The following is a 19,392-nucleotide window of genomic DNA, read 5'->3' as shown; positions in this document are numbered from 1 at the left end:
TAACTTTTAAGAAATCATAGAAAATGAACAGAGAACTATATAAATTACATATCACTAATTTTTCTAATTCTCCTTACTTAAAATTTACTTGGGACAAATATAGAAACTGCATTTATGGACTGTTTAAGGAGTATAAAATATGTATTTAAAAGCTATTAAAAACTAGTTTTTAGCAGGTCGTCTTTGTAGAGAATGTCTTTGGAGCTTTATGGTCATGAGTTTCTAATGTTAGATTAACTGCATATTAAAGACAGAAGTGAAATATTAAGGAACAAACTGTTTTGAACTAATGTAATTTATAATCACAGTATATATATTGGGAAGCCTTTAAAAGTAGGAGAAATTACATAAATGAATATCCTGAGTAAACAATAGCTAACATTTATTGTACACTTAGTATGTGTCACACATTTTTAAGTGTTTTGTACTTATTAACTTATTGAACTCAGTAATGTCCCAGAGTAGGTATGCAGTAGGATCTGGGATTATACAATGAAGAATCAAACAAAAAAGTAGCTCTGCTTTCAGAGATTTACATTTTAGGGGGCAAATACTCAAAATAATTAAAATTAATAAAACATATAACATGTTATATGGTGGTGAGTTTTATGGGGAGACATAAAGGCATAAACAGATGAAAGGGAGTATGATGTATGAATGTGGGGGTCTTTCATTTTAAGAAGTTATTCAGGGAAGGGCTTGCTGAGACTGCGACATTTGAGCAAAGACCCGAAATAGGTTGCAAAGACATATGAATGTCTGGAAGCAGAAAGGCTCAGAAAGAGGGAACAAACGTGAAGACTCTGAGGTGGGAGCATGCTTTGCATGTTTGTTCCAGAAGCAGAGACGCTCATGGCCAGGAGGAGAGAAACAGGAGATGAGGTCAAAATATTAATAAAGGGACTGATTTTGTAGACTTCAGCTTTTAGTTTGAGAATGATGCAAAGTTAATGAATGGTTTGAGAAGAGATATTTAACAGCATTCATCTAACTACTATGTTGAGAATAGACTGTAGGGGGCAAGAGTTAGAAGAGGAGGTCAAGTAGGATGCTGATGAAATATCCCAAACAGAAATTATGGTACTTAGATCAGGGTAGGGTGGAGTGTGGTGAGAAGTTGTTGAATTCTGGATATATTTCGAAGACAGAGCCAACAGGATATGGTGTCTGAAAGAGAAGAGTCAATGGGACGGGAGGCTTTGCTCTGAATCATGGGAAAAGCATTGCGAAGACAGTGGAAGAAACAGGTACCGAAAAGGAAGATCAAGAATTCAGTTTTGGATATTTCGGATTTGAGATCCCCATTAGACATCCAAGAAGAGGTGAATCTTTACTACACCTTTGTGAGGTAGTTCCCAGTATTGTCCTGACTGTGCAAACAAAGCAAAAGTTTAGAAAGGTTTACTTCTCTTTATTCATCAGCAAGTAACAGAGGCAGCATTCAAACTTGGGCAGTCTGACATCATAGCCAATGCTTCTAAGCACCATGAGATTTGCATCTAAGGATTACAGAAATGAGTACAGTTGTGTTGATTCATATAGAATTATAATATGGGAAACCCTACTACCCATTATATCAAGGGCTTGTGATAGATTAGATTAAAATGGCTCTTTTTAAAGAAACATTTATAAAACCTTAAGCATTTTGGTTTCTCTCTCTTTCTCTCTGTCTCTACCTCCATCTCCATCTCTCCATCTCTCTCTATCTCATCTCTATTCTTTTTAAAAAAATATTTTTATTTTACTATAATAGACATCCAATCCATCTCTATTTCTATCTCTATCTCTAACTCTCTCCCCTCACCTTTACCCCAGAGAGCTGTTTTTCACATCTGTGTAGCTAGAGTGGCAGAATTTTCTGTACTACATAGCTCATAATAGCTTGTGACAACGGTTTTCATTTTGATTCCTACATTTCTGATGCTTTTTGTATTTATGGCTCTTAGTCACGAGCTCTCCAGCATCTTAGCTTTCCAAAAGTTCTTGCCTTTCCTGCTTATTTTCTTTTTCTTTGAGACAGAGTCTTACTGTGTTGCCAGGTGCCAAGCTGGAGTATAGTGCTGTGATCTTGGCTCACTGCATTCTCCACCTCCTGGGTTCAAGCAATTCTCCTGCCTCAGGCTCCCGAGTAGCTGGGACTACAGGCGCGTGCCACCACGCCCAGCTAATTTTTGTATTTTTTAGTAGAGTTGGGGTTTCACCTTTGTTGGTCCTGCTTATTTTCTGAATGTTGGTTGACCCAACATTCTACTTTCCTAGGAGTCCATAATTAATGGCATTGTTCAGGCTTAGTGTATCCTACAGTTCCATTTGTCCAATGTGCTTATGATTAGCTCACCACACAGCAGCTATGTAGGTGTTCTTTTGTCAATTAGTCTAGCCACACAGGCTAGCTCAGATTTTTTTTGTTGCATCGTGCACTGTATACCTCAGCAAAACAAATTATTACAATTTAAATATATATCCTCTGTATTAAGTAGGATAGCATTAGTGTGGACTACTCTAAATAACTTGTCCAAACAATTGTGAAGTTAAAAAATAAGTTTTTTAGGAATTATGCATGATCTGGGCTAAATTTCCTACCAGCTCCTAGGAAATATTTTATACCTTGGTATGACAGTCCTGAAAATATGTATTTGTAAATGAATGGCTGACATACCATTAACTATTCAGCAATACATTCACCAAATCAATGCAAATGTAGTGCATAGTCAATAATATGATTCATTTGTCACTTGATGTTTGGTCCCCTCAGAATAAGTACATTATAAAATGCTAAACTTTTTCCTTTCTACATTGTACACTATATTACCCCATGATTAAACTGAAGTGTAAGTCTGAAATCATTATATTTTTTACTTACAAATAATGATACATGTGGCTGGAAGCATTTGGTGAAACACTATAATCAGTTGAGGGAATTTAATATTATGCTTTGTTGAAAGTATGTGTGACAGAGTTAAGAAGCTTGATTAACCATTAAAAATGTGGAACATGTAGAAATTAAGTCACTTTAGGGAAAGAAAATGATTTTGGGGTTTTCTGCTTGACTAAACTTTAGTAAGCATTTTAATATGCTATATGTTTTCTCAAGAAAATAGGAGTGATAGTACTCCTCTTCACTGGACTATGATTTCCAGAGTACCCCGGACAAAAGCTTCTGTTATTCTTCATTATCTTTGTTTATTTTCCCAGCAGAATATGTACTGCTGTTATTCCCCTACAGACTCAGCTGACCCAGCAGCTCTTTTGTGTTTTACTCCCATTAGTTCTTAAGTATGTTGCATACAAATGTCCATAAATGGATACTCAGTTTTCTCCCTTCTGTACCTTTTATTGTTGAAATAATTTTCTTATATTACTTAGATTCCCACAATAGGGTCTTAATAATTCTAATGACTGGACCAAGGAGAGGACAGAACCACATATAGGAGAGATGTATTTGGTAAGGTAGAAATAGTACCTGGGTGATGTTGTAGAGGGTAGGCCTTGGTCTGTAGGGAGCTGGTAGGAGTGGAGCTCCAAATGAGGTGGGTCACTGAGGGCTACTTGCTCCACAGTTTTGCCTAAGAGCCAGACCTGCTTTTGCTTTTATACCATTAGGCAGTTTGCTTTATCAGCACTGCAGGCTTATAGTTAAGTATCAGGAATATTTATTATTGTCAATATTTTATCAAGATATATTTGTTTAAAACTGTGTAAATTGTAGGTGACACAGAAGATGATCACATCCCAAATTTAGTGACAGATAATAATTTCCTATTAGGACATTCTTGCTGAAGTCAGGTACACTAATGCCAAATGGCACTGTTTAGATCGTTTACTAAACAGTATCAGTGTGGATTTTCTGTCTAGGCTTTCTTAAAACTGTATTACTGCAATGCAGTCTACTTAGGAAAGCTTTTGAAAATGCAGCGCAGAAAATGAGTGAAGCCTTGTTTCTTAATAGGATAAGCCCTGGGGGAACATTATATTTTTGTCCTCTAGTTCCACAATTTACTTCCAGGTGCAATTCAAGGTGTTGACTTTGATGCATTTTGCTTTCTTTACTTTTTTTTTTTTTTAAAAAAAAAAAACCTTTTTCCGAATGCTACCTCTTGAAGCTTATTCAGCTGAGACTACAAGAAGCTGAGACTTTTGCTGACAGTCTTGAGATTTGCCATATTTGCTGATGCATTGAGTGCATCTGTGCATGGGGTGCATAATTATCTTTACCATAAATACATTCGGGTGGAAGATGCAAGCGCTATTTCTGAAACTCAGTATGGCCAAAACATTGTACGTGTTTCTCAAAGCAACAAAGACTCATATAGGAAAAGGAAAAAAATACTTTTTTTCTGGTTCTCTTATTTCAGTTGTACTCCATATGAAATAAATTATTCTTATGACAATTTACCTGACACTTAACTGGAGTAGCTTCTATTTGTTTCATAAAATAAATTGGCAGAGTTTGTGGCAATAGAGCTTATTTGGGGCAGGGTTACACTCCCTTGTATAATCATTGTCACTTTTAGTAGTCAGGACGATACCCCGCGATGGTTAAACATACTCATTTTGTATTACTTGTAAGGGAGACCCTCTAAGGAATATTTTCATTTGTCTGTACATTGATAAACATGCCATTTTATTTAACAAATTTATGTGGTTAAAAATATCAAACAATACAGAAGAATTTATAATAAAAACCCACAATCTTCAGCCACACCCTTCCCTACCCCCAGAGGTGGCCAATGTTTAACTATTTTTGTTTTGATTCTTCTGGTAGTTATAGCTATATTTCTAATTAATATGTATCATTATTTCTTGCTTTACTACCTTTAGATACTATTTCCTTCTTTTTTGTTCTGAGACAGTCTCACTCTGTTGCCCAGGCTGGAGTGTGGAGATGCAATCTTGGCTCACTGCAACCTCTGCCTCCCGGGTTCAAGCAATTCTCCTGCCTCAGCCTCCCTAGTAGTTGGGACTATAGGCACGTTTCACAACACCCGGCTAATTTTTGTCTTATTAATAGAGACAGGATTTCACCAAGTTGGCCAGGCTGGTCTCAAACTCCTGATCTCAGGTGATCCACCTGCCGTTGCTTCCCAAAGTGCTGGGATTACAGGCTTGAACCACTGAGACTGGCCATATTTCCTTCTTGATATGCTAGGTTAAGACTGAATTTATTTACATTACTTTTTACTTCCCTATTCTGTTTTTCTACATATGATCATATCAATAGTCTGTTTCCTCACAGGTTAACTTTGGTACTTCAAAAATATAGTCAAATCTGTATTTCTTACTTCATGGACAATGGACAGTACCTCTGAACTCTCCACTTTGTAAGACAAACACATTGTGACTCCCAGTCTTTCTTCCACTTCTTTTTACCTTGGCTCGTCTCAATCTTCTACGCCGATAAACAATATTCCCACTAAAATGACCAGATAAACATAATATGTCTGCAGAGCTAGGTACAGTGTGTAGTATTATATTTCCTTCTCTATGGGTCTATGGAAGTTACTCTTCTTTCTCAACAGGTTTTATATAGGACTTCTCTGACACTCAGGGGGAATGATTCTAGATTCTAACCCAATGAATTATCTGACTAAACACTTTATCATATCCTTATCCTTTTCATTGTTCTCAATCCATCCATTCCTTTTTCCTCTGAAGACCTGCCTCCTGGGTCCAGTCTGCCCTGATTACTCTCTAGGGTCATTCCAAAGCTGTAATTGTGAGACTTACTTTCACTGTTCCCTGGACATCACCCTGTTTCTTGGTTCTTATGTTTTCTTTGTGGCTTACATCCTTAAGTTAACTTCCTAAAGAAGGGTATACAGGAGATAAAATGAGTGAGATCTTGCAAAACACAAAGATCTTTATTCTACTTACACATTTTATTGATCAAATCATTTGTCTGGACATGTAATTTTTGGTTGAAGATTTTTTTTCCAGAACTTTGAAAGCATAAATTCACCATCTTCTAGCACTTAGTTTTGCTGATAAAAAAATCTGATATCAGACTAATTCTAATTCATTTGTTGATTACTTTGCTTTTTTTAATGTGTGAAAGTTTTTAAGATCTTTTCTTTATCTTTGTGTTTCAACTAACAACTTTATTTACTTATTTACCATTTTCTTTTATACAGATGCTCCTTAACTTATTTGGGGTTATGTCCTAATAAATCCATTGTAATTTGAAAATATTGCAAGTCAAAAATGCATTTAATACACCTAACCCACCAAACATCATAGCTGGGCTTAGCCTACCTTAAAAAGGCTCAGAACACTTACATTAGCCTACAGTTGGGCAACATCATCTAATACAAAGCCTAATTTATAATCAAGTGTTGAATATCTCATGTTATTTTTTGAATTCTGTACTAAAAGTGAAAGCCAGAATGGTTGTATGGGTACTTGAGGGATGGTTTCTACTGAGTGCATATCAATGCCTATCACTTTTACAGCACAGCATAATAAAAAAAAATTAAGTTGACCAATTCAAAGTCAGGGAACGTCTGCATTTGTTTTTTTCACTAATCATCTCCCCTCTATGTACTTTCTCAAAATGTATTAGTCAATATTAAGCATTCTGGATATATCCTCTGTGTTTCTTTAGTCTATATTTTCTGTTTCTTTGTCCTTACTGTTCTATGTCTTGGAAGACATCCCTGTTTTGTCTTAGACTTCTCTTAAATTATAGTTTTAATCTAAGATCACTTTCTTATTCACCTATGTTTTTTTAAATAATACGTTTTTCCTGTTTACAGAGTCAACATTTTTGGGAATGTCTCTGAGAATATTATTTTGAGCATTTTAAAAGCTCTCTTAAATTCTCTGGATTATGGTTTCTTCTTTTTCTAATTCATCTATATCTTTCTTTTTCATATTGCTGGCTTTAGTCAAATGTTTAGTGATTTTGGTGGGCTGTCCATTTGGAAGAATGAAGCTGACTGAGGTCTCTGGATATGGGAGATAAGTTTCCTGACTGGCATCCTCTGTCTTTGCTTCATGGCTAGGGCACTGACTATGAAGCTTGGGAATCCCTAATTACCAGAATGAGGAGGGCTTTAATCAGCACATTATCATACGGTCTTACTTTTTTCTAGTATGATCAGAGAAGTTAGCTCAGATTTTTTGTTCAGTATTAAGTGCCTGGCTTCAGGCAGCCTTACTTCCAGGGGTGGGGAAGGGCTAGTATGTGTGTTAACCAGGGGTCAACAATTTTTTTTACTGTGAAAGCCAGATAGTAAAAATTTAGGCATTGTGAATCATGTATAGTTTCTGGCACAAATTCTTATTTTATAGACAATACTTTAAAACTACAAAAACAGGTGGTAGGCTATAATATGCCAATCTCTGCAAAACAGACCTGCCTCAGTACCCCGATCTTCAGCCTCATGTTTCACTGTCGACTTCTGAGTCTCAATCCTACGTAGAGCCTATCTAGATGGAGATTCCATAAAATAGATGGAACCCTCCTCTTTCACCTACCACCACTCCTGGGGTTTAGCCTTTTTCTTTGTGTATTTTGACTTCTTCTGTGTATTTCTGTGTTTCGTTCACTTCTCAGTTATAAATCTTCCATCTGCATTCTGTCTTTCAAATTCACATCCACTTGTGGCCCCCTCCCTTCTTTCTGTTACTGTGTGTAGTAGATGCTGTTAGTACTTACATCCTCTCATTGCTCCCTGGTTTTCAGCACCCATATCATTTTTCAATACCAGCACCTGTAGCTCTTAGCCTGAGGTTCTGTCTGACTGTAGAGCTTGATCTGCCTGCCCATGGACAGGCTGGTGGAGCAAGAGAATGTCTCCTCCCATCAGCCTTCAACCAATGACTAGCAGGAATTGGTGAGCAAATACTTCAGCTTCTTTTTCCTTCTGTTGAGATAACATTGAGTTGCATGTTCTACTCTGGCTTCTGAGTTCCTTAGCTGAATTAAGCACCAGGTGCCAAACGATATGTTGATAATGAGCCCTTTATTGAATCTCCCCCATTCCATACCTCACTTTTCCTCTCCTGTATTAGTATTACCTGGTATTACCTCTCATACAAATTGCTTGTAGTATAGAATCCTTATCTCAAGGTCTGCTTTTAAGCAATCCAAATGGAGATAACATGGGTTAAATTTTTTCTTTATCATAATTTCAATGAAATATTAGATGGAAGAGCAGATAATGACATACTTTTATTATACTGAATTTGAATCCTATTAACTCATATTATTTCGAGCATTTACCATGAGCCAGCTATTATTCATGGAGACTAGAAGAATGAGCATGCATGAATTCTACCTGCAAGGAACTTGTGTTCTACTGAACAGATAATTCATTCAATAGAATGTTTTAAGTGTTGTTAAGGAAAGTTGACGGCAGCCTTGGTGGCTCACACTTATACTCCCAGCACTTTGTGAGGCCTATGAGGGCAGATCACTTGAGCCCAGGAGTTCAAGCCCAGCCTGGGCAACATGGTAAAATCCTGTCTCAACAAAAAATACAAAATTTAGCTGGGCATGTTGGCATGCACTGTAGTCCCAAGCTACTTGGGAAGCTGAAGTGGGAGGATGACCTGAGCCTGGGAGGTAGAGACTGCAATGAGCTGTGATTGTGCTGCTACACTCCAGCCTGGACAACAAATTGAGACCCTGTCTCAAAAAAAAAAAAAAAAAAAAAAAAAAAAAAAAAAAAAAAAGAGATGAATGTGTCATTTGGCTCAAAAGTCATGAAAGGTTATTTGAAGATGGGCGGATAGGGATGAATTCAGGAGGAGGTGACATTTGAGTTGAGAAAAGGGGAAGTCAATTTGAAGATAGAGTGATGGATAGAGTGATGGGGTTGGACATTCCTAGTGAAGAAACAGAATAAGCACAGTCCCTTTTAAGGTAGCATGTGAAGAGGAATGGTTCACTCAGGAGAAGCCTTCCTTCCCTAAGTGAGGGAGGGCAACATTATGTGAAGCAAGTATAAGTACATACCAAAACCCAGACATATACCCAGGATTAATTAAAATTGTTGGGAGATGTTCATATAAATATTGATGGAGATTGGTGATAAATGATTCATATAATCAGGAATTTGGATTTGATGTGGAAGCAAATGGGAGCCATTAGATTCCTCTGTGAAGGGAAGTTGAAAACATCTTTATGGGAGAATATTGTGCTTTAGGATGATCTATTCTTGTGAGAAATAGATCGATGTAGGTAAGGAAGATGCTACTACAGGAGTGTGATGATTTTTCAGTCTGCATCATTGCAGTGGATCATAGGATTAAGAATCAGAGGGCCACTTTGAGAAATATGGAGGAAGAAACTGAATTGCCAAAGGGATAAAAAGCAGATCGAGATATGGAAAATGGAAAAGCAAGGAAAAATTCAAAGGACAAGATCATGCTCTGAGAAATCTCTCAAAATGGGAAGGATAACAGAGGGAATAATAAAGAAAAAAAAGGTCCGCATTCTGTATCTGGGCCAGCTAGAATTGAGGTTAGCTAGACAGCTCATTGGTGAGAACGCTGCTTCATCTTCTATTAATCCTCTTACTTTTCTAACCATTTATGTCCTTCCAAAGAGTTGCTGAAGAATTGTTTAAACCTGTTAGAGGTTATGCTTTGGGATTATCCTGACTTTTTTTGTACCAGATCCTAATGGGTTTTTAATGGGAAACAGTTTTTTTTTAAATAGAAACTAATCATTCTTCATTGATAATAACTTCTTGAGTCTAAGTGAAAGTCTTTTAGTGCCCACAAATTATACATTACAGTTCATATTTAAACTGATTTACTGCTATAGTCACAACAGTTGTTTTGCTGATTTCCATGTGAAGACTTCTTGCATGGAAAAAAGTACAAAACAAAATCTACTGCTTTCCTACATTGCCAGTTTCTTAGGCGCCGATTCATAAGTTAGCATTATTAATGGGGAAGTCACTAATAATGTATTTAACTATATGCTGAGAAGACTATGTTCATTATTGCAGCCATAGGGTAGCAATAGCTACACATTAATAAGTTATGAGCTACTATTTCAGAGAGATTGCTCTATCAATAATAAGTAGTCTATGTTCTATTTTTCTTCTTCCTTGAATATTGGTATGGAATAAAATTAATTCAGAAAACAATCTTAGGAATTGAAAAGCTTAAATAATCTCGTAACTGGCCTTTGTTCCCCCTTCCAACCTTACTCAATCATATTTAGAATGATTCTAGGATATTAGTTGCTTTTTCAGACCCTAAATCTTAAGCATTTGCTTTATTTCATACATCCATTAAAGGCCACCTCTCACTGTCTCCTCTGTTAGTGACTGGTAGAAGTGGTATCTCACACTTCTAGTTATCTACATTTTTGCCTATTAGTAATTTATCCTGAGGTCCCTTTTCTTTCTTTTGCTTTCCAACAATATTGAACCAGCCTATCCTATAGCAATTTCACTTTTTAGGGCTTTGGAATTTGCAATTACTCAAAAACTCCTGTATACTCTAATCTCATTTCTTCTTTCTTTCTCACTGTTCTTTTAACAACGATGTCATTGCTCATAATCTGCAATACTACAATTTTCAATTACAGTTTGATTACTGTCAGTCAGTTCTGCTTAGCAAATTATGCAAAAGGTTCTAATGCCAGGAGAGAATGTCCATCCTCTGGGTGACTTCTGAGGTTGTCATCTATGGGGGAGGGGAACTGTACAGAAGAAAGTAGCTCTTTTTTGTTTCACATTTAGTTTTGGAAGAAGTGCAAGAAGTTACCCCTGAGGAAACCAGGGATACTCAAATACCTGCAGAAGCAGTATGACTCTGTCCAAACTCATCCACTTCTAAGATCACATGATCATTAGGCTATGGAAGCTGAAAGAGATCACGGAGATTGAGCACCACCCTTGCCTCCAGTCAACATTGCTATCCAGTACTTCATTATGAAAATATGAAGCAGAGATGGGGTAACATAATGTAACAGATAAAAGTGTGGAATCCATAGTCAGACAATGAAATCCAGATTTACCACTTACAGTTGTGATCTTGGACAGGTTAATTAACCTCTTTTTGCCTTAATCTTGTCAACAGTAAAACAGATATTAAACATACCCATGCTATAGAATTGTTAACATTAAGTGAGGGGCTTAAAATATTTTCAATATTAAAATACACGTTTTTAGGAATTACTTTTAGAGCATGTAAAGACCATTTCTTTAAGTTTGTGCTGAAATCTTTTATTGGCTATAGCCAAATAAATGCATTGTCAGTTCAGCTTTTTGAGTGAAGTATTTTTCTTTTCTGCTCTTCTCTGCATTGTATAAAACAAACTTAATAACATAATTTATGCATCATTAAATGCATATACATGTTTGAGAGCAATTTTTTAAAAAGCAAACTGCATTTTCACAACAGTTTTAATACAAAGTTGTTAGAGATAATAAAAATATTTACCTGTTAGTGGCATAATTTATTTTCATGGATATTAGGGCTTTGGGTCTGTGCTATTCTTTTTCAGGACTGCTTAAAATTACTGTAAGAAAAATAACATATTCTGCTTTAACTGCAACTGCAACTGACCTTTTATTTCATGGACTCATTCTTATTCTTTGAAAGTTAAGGACATTTCTATTAGTATTGACAATTTCATTCTATAAAAATGATTTCTGAATCTCATAGAATTTTAGTTGTTATAAACTGACTTGAGGTGATGCCATATGTGTATTTATTATCAAAATTACCAGTACTAGAATAATTCCTGCTCCTTTTAATTTTATATGAGGTGTGCTCTAAGCATTGGGCACTGAGTCCCAATAACCTCTGGTGCTGTGGCATTCTGTTTTCTCCTGGTTCTCACAGCCTCCAACGTTGATTTCAGAACTGCCTCATTACTGCATAATGTTCCTGCTTCATTGTTGTAAACAGATAGCCTGAAGTGAAATGTATGCTATTTAAAGACAGCAGTGTTTTCCTTTTCTTTTTTTAACATTTGAATAATACATCAGTGTGAAAAATAACACCTTCAATATTAATAAGTTTTGGATGCCAAATAGGATTTTAAAAATTGGTATTTCAGATGCTACTTTATTACCTATAAAGGTCTATCCATAACAGGTAGGAAAAGGATTTTATATTTATTTGGTAGCTTTTCAGTGTCAGGCAGTTTGCATAAATTATACCACTTAATTCTCATAATGGCTCCTGGAGGTAGGAATTATTACCCTCATTTTATAGAGAAGGAAATTAAGGGTCAGGATGGTAAAATGATTAACAAAACGAGTAAGTGAAAAACTAGGGCTTGAACTTAGCTCTGATACCAAAGACTGCTCACCTGTTCTACACTGCTGCCTGGAGTGAAGGAAAAACAAATATGTGTGGCAAAAATGGAAGTGGCTGTGGCCCTCTGGAGGAATAGTTCTGCCAAGTCCTAGCATGAAAAGTGATGGACAAACAACAAAAAGTGGGACTCCCTTTACAGAATCATCCCACCTCTACAAAACACTCTGATAAAGAAACATTTTAGTTATAAATTTTGTTCCCTTACATGAAAACACAGCACTGGTCATAATTATTGCTGCTGTTGTAACTTTGTACATTAGTGGCAGTTTTGTGAGGCGAGGTGAATTTTCCTTTTTAGCAAGAGCTTGATTGTTCTCTCTAGACTTCTCCTTGTCTCCTGCTGAGATCTTGTTAAACATTTTGAGGATGAACTAATCAGTGTTTGGCATCCTTTCAATAAGGTGAATGCTTTTGTTTTCAGCATAATTTAATGCGAGAATATCTGGATGAAAATAGATTAAGGACTCCCTAATCAGTTATGGTCAGAAAAAATAGGCTGGCATGGTGGTGCTGATGGTGTAGGCAACCTCACTGAAGTTTAACACGGGAAGAGACTTCAGATAAATGTTTGTAATGGTCAACGACTTATAGATTATTTCTAATCATTTTTTTTTCTGATTCTCAACATTAATGGTTCTAGGTCATTTGCTGATATTAAAATTCCACTATGGCATATGTTTACCTGTGTGACAAACCTGCACATCCTGCACATGTACCCCAGAACTTAATGAAAATTAAAAACTTAAAAAATTCAGGTTGTGGAAGCCATGAAATTGAGGATCATGGGTCCTAACTTCTCAGTTAAAGAGCCAGATTATTCATTCTATTTGGTGATTAACTAAAATTAATTACAAAGCTTTTCTCTGGGTAGAAAAATAACAGAAACTATTGCAAAAAAATCCTTTTGGGGGTCTTATGAGAGGAAAGCCAAATTGATAAGGTTTTGATAGTAACTGTTAGTGCTTAAAATCAAATTTGGTCTTTCTCTACCCTAGTGGATCGGTTCAACATACATTAAGAATGTTTAATTTGAAATTAATTCTCCCAAATGAAGAAACAATTCTAATTTTCCTGTAAACTACTTCTTTGGGTTTAGTGATAGTAGATTACAGTAGTTTTTGTGTTCACAGTTCAAGCTAGTGCATTTGATATTAATCAACATACTGCAACTTGTAACAAGGAGTCAGTGTATATTTGTACAGTGTTCTGATGTATTTGGTGAAAATGTGTTTTGATGTTATTGATGGCAAGAATCTTCACCATGTAAATACATGGAGATGGGTAATATACCAGTCTTCTTTTCTTTTTCCTACAGGCTAGGCTACAGATTTAAAATTTTGACAGTATAATTCAGTCTTTACCCTCTGTTGCTAATATAAATCTTTTCCAATAAAACTTTTTGAAATCAGTTCTTATGATTTGGCTTAAGACAGAGCTGGAAATCATAAGCTTTTTATGTAATTTTCAGACACCTATATGAAACTGAGGGAGTCAAATGTGATAGAACAGTTATGTTATTTGCATTTATTATATGGTTTATGATAATGAGCTTTTATAAATATAAGAATTTCTCTCACATTTGATACCAAGACCATGGTCCTGGCTTGTCTTTTATAGGAAACTTGTAAATTCCTCTAAAACAATGTAGAAAACCATGTTCTAAATTATTTGTTTATCTATACAATTTATTTTAAGGTATTGGTTCAATCATTCTAAAATAATTTTTTTATCATTTAAAAGTAATATGTACAAATAATTTATCTAAATGGTATTAAATATAATATCTCAACTGGGATGATACAGTAGAAAATTTCATTCAAGATTTTGACACACAGAGTAGGTAGAGCAGATAAACTACATCTTTTACAGAATGGTTTCTGAATAAGACCCTTTCTTGTTTAGGTGTGACACATTTACTCATTTTTTAAATCTACCTTTATCTTTTCATCATCTTCTGATACTTTTCTTCAGTGTTAATGAGTTGGTAAGGAAATGGGTCTTGAACTGTTAATCTCTGCAACTGCTTCACTTAGTTTAACATTTTCCACACAACTACCCTTGAGATTTTATGTGAAACTCAATTTACATCCCAAATTCTTTCATTTTCCTACCAAAGGAGGGATTCTTTTATATGCATACTTTTATAAAGTGTTCTTATGTAAAACTACACTATGATGATATTAAGATATATGTAATGTATATTTAAAATCCCTCAGAATCTAATAATTACCTATCAAAGAAAAAAAATACATGTTTCAGTAGCTAAAAGAAACAAACCAATCTCAAGCAGGCAAAAACTTTTGAAGTGTAATATACAAGTGTTTTTATAAAAAATTAGTGTTTTTCATTGAACTTTTTCTTGAGTTGTTTCACATATTGAGGCTTACTATGGTATCATGACAGCTAGAATGAAGTATAGAAGCAAAAAATATGATAGACCACTAAGAAAGATGAGTGGTCACCCATTTGAAAGGGAGACTGTGAGAAGATACAGATCCTGAATTGGCATAAGGTAAAGATTAAGGATAAATTTTACAAGAAATTGAAAGACAAAAATTCTAATTTTTTTTTTTTTTTTGGTGACACAGTCGCCCCATCTGTTACCCAGGCTGAAGTGCGGTGGAGTGATCCCGGCTCATTGCAGCCTTTATCTCCCGGGCTTAAGCAATCATCCCACCTCAACCCCCCAAGTAGTTAGGAGTACAGGTGCAGGCCACCATACCTGGCTAATTTTTGTAAACTTATAGAGACAGGACTTCACCATGTTGCCCAGGCTGGCCTTGAACTCTTGGGCTCAAACCATCTACCTGCCTCAGCCTCCCAAAGTGGTATGATTACAGGAGTAAACCACTGCACCTGGTCTAAAAATTGTATTATCTTAGCAATTTCTTTAAAATTCTCACTTATAAAAATATTAAGAAATTAAAATTATAGAAAACATGGTGATAGAATTTTTGGGTTTATTTCTAAAAACAAAACGAAAGAAATCTAAGACTTAAAAACATTTTCCATAGAGGAATGATGATGTATCTGAGATAGGAAAAAAATGCAAATAATAAAAAATGCGGGAATATTACTATTTCTTATATGACTACATCCAAGGAGGATTTCATCAAAATTTTCAAAATACTCTAAAATTGTGTTTTTTAAATTTTTTAAATTTATTTTTAAACTTCTATTTTAGGTTTGGAGATACATGTAAAAGTTTGTTATGTAAGAACACGTGTCATAGGACTGTTTTTGTACATATTATTTCATCACCTAGGTATTAAGCCCCAGAACACAATAGTTATCTTTTCTACTCCTCTACCTCCTCCCACACTCCCAAAATTGTGTTCTTATAACAGAAAATATTACATTAATGATGGCTTGATAAGAAGTGCAACTGCATCTCCAAATAAGATTTTCTCATTTTGCTTATTCCAATGCAAATCAGCTAATAACTATCAGTCTATGGTAAATTACAATAATAATAAGCAATGAATCTAAAATAACCATAGTTTAACAGTGAATGATAACCTCAAACATTTTTGTTCACCATATTGAAAATGCCAACTCTTATTCTGCAAACAGTTGAGATGTTAGGGTTATCAGGATATTGGAGAGATTTTGTGAGATAAAATAGTTAAAATGTAAAAGCATTTGATTTTCTTTTTAATTTATTTAGCCAGCAATTGCAGGACTCTTCCAATGCTTCCTACATGTTAAATTCATTTATTGAATACCTATGATACTGAAATATTGAGCACTAACTGTTATAGGTGTCTGTGACATAGGAATGAAAAATACCAAAGTCTCCTTCCTCATAGTACTTATACTCCTCTGGGAAGAGACAGACAATAATAAAAGTAAAATGACAAATGCATTTAAAGTATCCCGGGGTATTAAATACTTTAAAAAAAAAAGGCAGGGTAAGGTAAGAGTAATTTGAGAAAGCAACTACCTTATCCTAGTTTCTTTGTAATGGAATATTTCTGTTTTTCCACTTCTTTTGTCAAGAAATTTACTAATAATAAACTCTGAAAGTACTGGGAGACTCCATGTATAATTATACATAATTGATTTCTCCACTTTTTTACATATTGCAAAAAACAGATTATGATTCTAGTAAATTTGGATCATGCAGAGAAAAGATTTCAGATAAAAGTGATCCATGAAAATAGAGACTGACATCTTGTTTCCTCTGAGAAGTTACAACTAAATAGCTGGCCAAGTGTTGAATTACCCTGTGGACACATGAATGGGAGTCTTGGCGAGTAGTTTTAATCAGAGGTAGTTTTTAACCTTACTATTAGAATTTTTACATCAGATGTAGCTAAATAGGATGGTGTACATAATTTATTATCAACATAGTTGATGTATTTATTAGTTACTGAAAACATACCTTTAAAGGTAACTAAATTAGAAATTTGAGTAAAACGTCAGCCCATTGGCAGATACAGTAGGTGATTCATAATGGGTGATTAACAAACATCTTTTTCAGGGACAAGCCTGTTTCAGTGAGTAGAAACTGAGCTTCTTCTATCTCTGGAGTCATTTGCTGAGTCTTGGGAGACAGGAAGGCAAAGAACCAAATCTGCCATCGACATAACTTTACTGGGACAATGAAAATGCAGGCAATTTTTAAAGTGTATTTTTGTAAAAAAAACTGCCTTTAAATATATAATTCACATGCAATACCAGTCAACTATTTAAAGTGACCAATTCCATTTTTCTTTTATGATATTTGCAGAGTTGTGCAATGATCACCACAGTATAGTTTTAGAACATTTTGTCTCCCCTAAAAGAAACACAAAACTCATTAGCATACACTCTCCATTCCTTCAACCCCCTGCCAATCCTAGGCAACCACTTATCTACTTTCTGTCTCTATAGGTTTGCCTATTTTGGATATTTTACTCAGATTTTTAGTGGCTAAATATTATTCCATTATATGAAAATATACCATATTTTATTTTTCATTCATTAGTTGATGGACATTGGGTTAATTCTCACAGTACATCTATTATAAATGTAGCCATAAATATATTGCACAAGTTTTTCTATGGATATATATTTTCATTTATTTTGGATATATACCTAGGAGGGGAATTGTTGTATCATATGGTAGCTCTACCTTTTTGAGAAACTGACAAATTGTTTCCAAAATGTCTGAATCATTTTACATTTCCGTCAGCAATGTATAAGGGTTCCAATTTCTTCACATCCTTACCAGCAGTTGTTACTGTCTAAATATTTTTCAGCATAACCATTCCAGTGGATATAAAGTTATAGCTCCTTGTAGTTTCTGACTGGCATTTCCCCAGTGGCTAATGATAAACATCTATATATGTGTGTTATTGTCATGTGTATATATTCTTCAGATAATTGTCTCTTCAAAGCCTTTGCCCATGTTTTATTTGGCTATTTGTTCTTTTTTATTGTCAAGTTATAAACTTCTTTATATATTCTGGATACAAGTCTCTTATTAGATATATGACTTGCAAATATTTTCTCACATTCTATCGATTGTCTTTTCACTTTTGTGACTATATCATTTGCAAAACAAAATTTAAACATTTTTGGTGAAGTGTAGGTTATATAGTTTTTCTTTTGTTGCTTATGCTTTTGATGACATGTGATAAACACTTGAATGTGTATGCAAAAAGAATATGTTTGGTACTATAAACAATGCATATAAAAATTTTGAATGAAATGTCATCCCAATTCAGATACTCTCTTTGCCTTTTGCCCACTAGCTGAAGTGCAAACTTCTTGATATACTACTCAGTGCTCCCAAGTGAACTGTCCAATATTATCAGATCCAGTGTTTGGTGCTAACTGACCATGATAGCCAGAGCTTTCCTTTTTATGTCCCAGCCAATTCCCTCAACCATTGTGCATTTCCAGATCTGTGCTTTGGCTTGCGCGGTTCCTAGCATTTAGACTGTTCTGCTCTCCTCTTATTTGTATTCTGTACATCATCTAATGCCCTATTCCAGTTCTGCTTCTTTTTCCTTTACTGCTCACCATGATTTCCTATTACACTTGACTGAGCCAGACAATGAGAACCTATTAGGAACTGTTTATATAAAGTACTTATAAGTAATTACATATATAGTTTCTATATGTGTGTGTGTATATATATATATATCTATATAATATATATATCTATCTATATATATAAACTGTAGTTTCTAATAGTTTGTCCATTTCCATTTAACACTTCAAGAATATATACTCTTATTATCTCATGGTTTCATGTTGATAAGACTTTTCTTAGTAGATAACAGGCTTGTGAGCAAGTCAGTAGCGCACTTCTACCACAGTGCCTGAAATGTGGCAAATGGTCAATAAGCATTTAGTGTTGGCTACTGTCTGAGACCTTTTGGAATCTGGTTTGAGTCTCATCAGTGAGATTACGACTTTTATTTAATAATGACACTAATAAGTTATTTATCTTTTTTGATTCTGGGGAAAAGAATGTGTGACCAAGATCCCTCTGTACTTTCCTTCTCTTTGAATGAGTTTAATTCGACATGAATGTGTTTTTCTCAGATCAGAAAGTGTTGGTTTTATAATAATGACTCAATATTCAAGAAGTCTCAGGGCCTACATCAAAATATTGCAAAATCGTTGATGATAAAGAAAATGGTGCATTGTTCATATTCTTTAGTTCTATATAAAAGTTAGGGGATTTTCTTGAATATGATCTTTAAGATTTTTTTTTAAAGCAGCTAACCAATCTACTGCCATATTAAGGCAGTACGGAGTTTTTCCTCTTCTCTGAGTGAAATGGCAAATCAACAGTGTATACTTGCTATGCATGTAGATGACAAAAAGCAGTGAACTGTGCTTGAATACTCTCTTCTGTCAGTTTTAGTGAAACATGATGGCTGTGCTAGTTTCCAGGTTGCTGTTTGAATCTCCAGCAGAAAATTATTGACATAACTCCATAACCAACACACTTGATCTTTGGCAACGTTTTGTCTTAGCAAGTAATTTGAATATTTGTTTTCTATTTTATCAAATGATAAAAAATTTAGAGTATGTTTCTAAAATCTCTCAGGTGTAAACTCTACAGAGTTCTTGCTATTACTTTATCATCTTAACCAACTATCTTGC

The 19,392-nt window shown here is 34.9% G+C and overlaps 1 protein-coding gene across 10 annotated transcripts in view; it reads left to right on the top strand.

Annotated features, from left to right (window-relative positions):
- SLC44A5 (solute carrier family 44 member 5) overlaps positions 1 to 19,392 on the top strand; it is a 466,490-nt gene that overhangs the window by 93,210 nt on the left and 353,888 nt on the right. The gene's annotated exons all lie outside the window — the stretch shown is intronic.

The sequence above is a fragment of the Callithrix jacchus genome, chromosome 7 (genome assembly GCF_049354715.1).
Source record: "Callithrix jacchus isolate 240 chromosome 7, calJac240_pri, whole genome shotgun sequence".
Classification (NCBI taxonomy): Eukaryota; Metazoa; Chordata; class Mammalia; order Primates; family Cebidae; genus Callithrix; species Callithrix jacchus.
The sequence above is the reverse complement of the archived record's forward strand: the minus strand, read 5'-3'. Positions and strand labels throughout refer to the sequence as shown.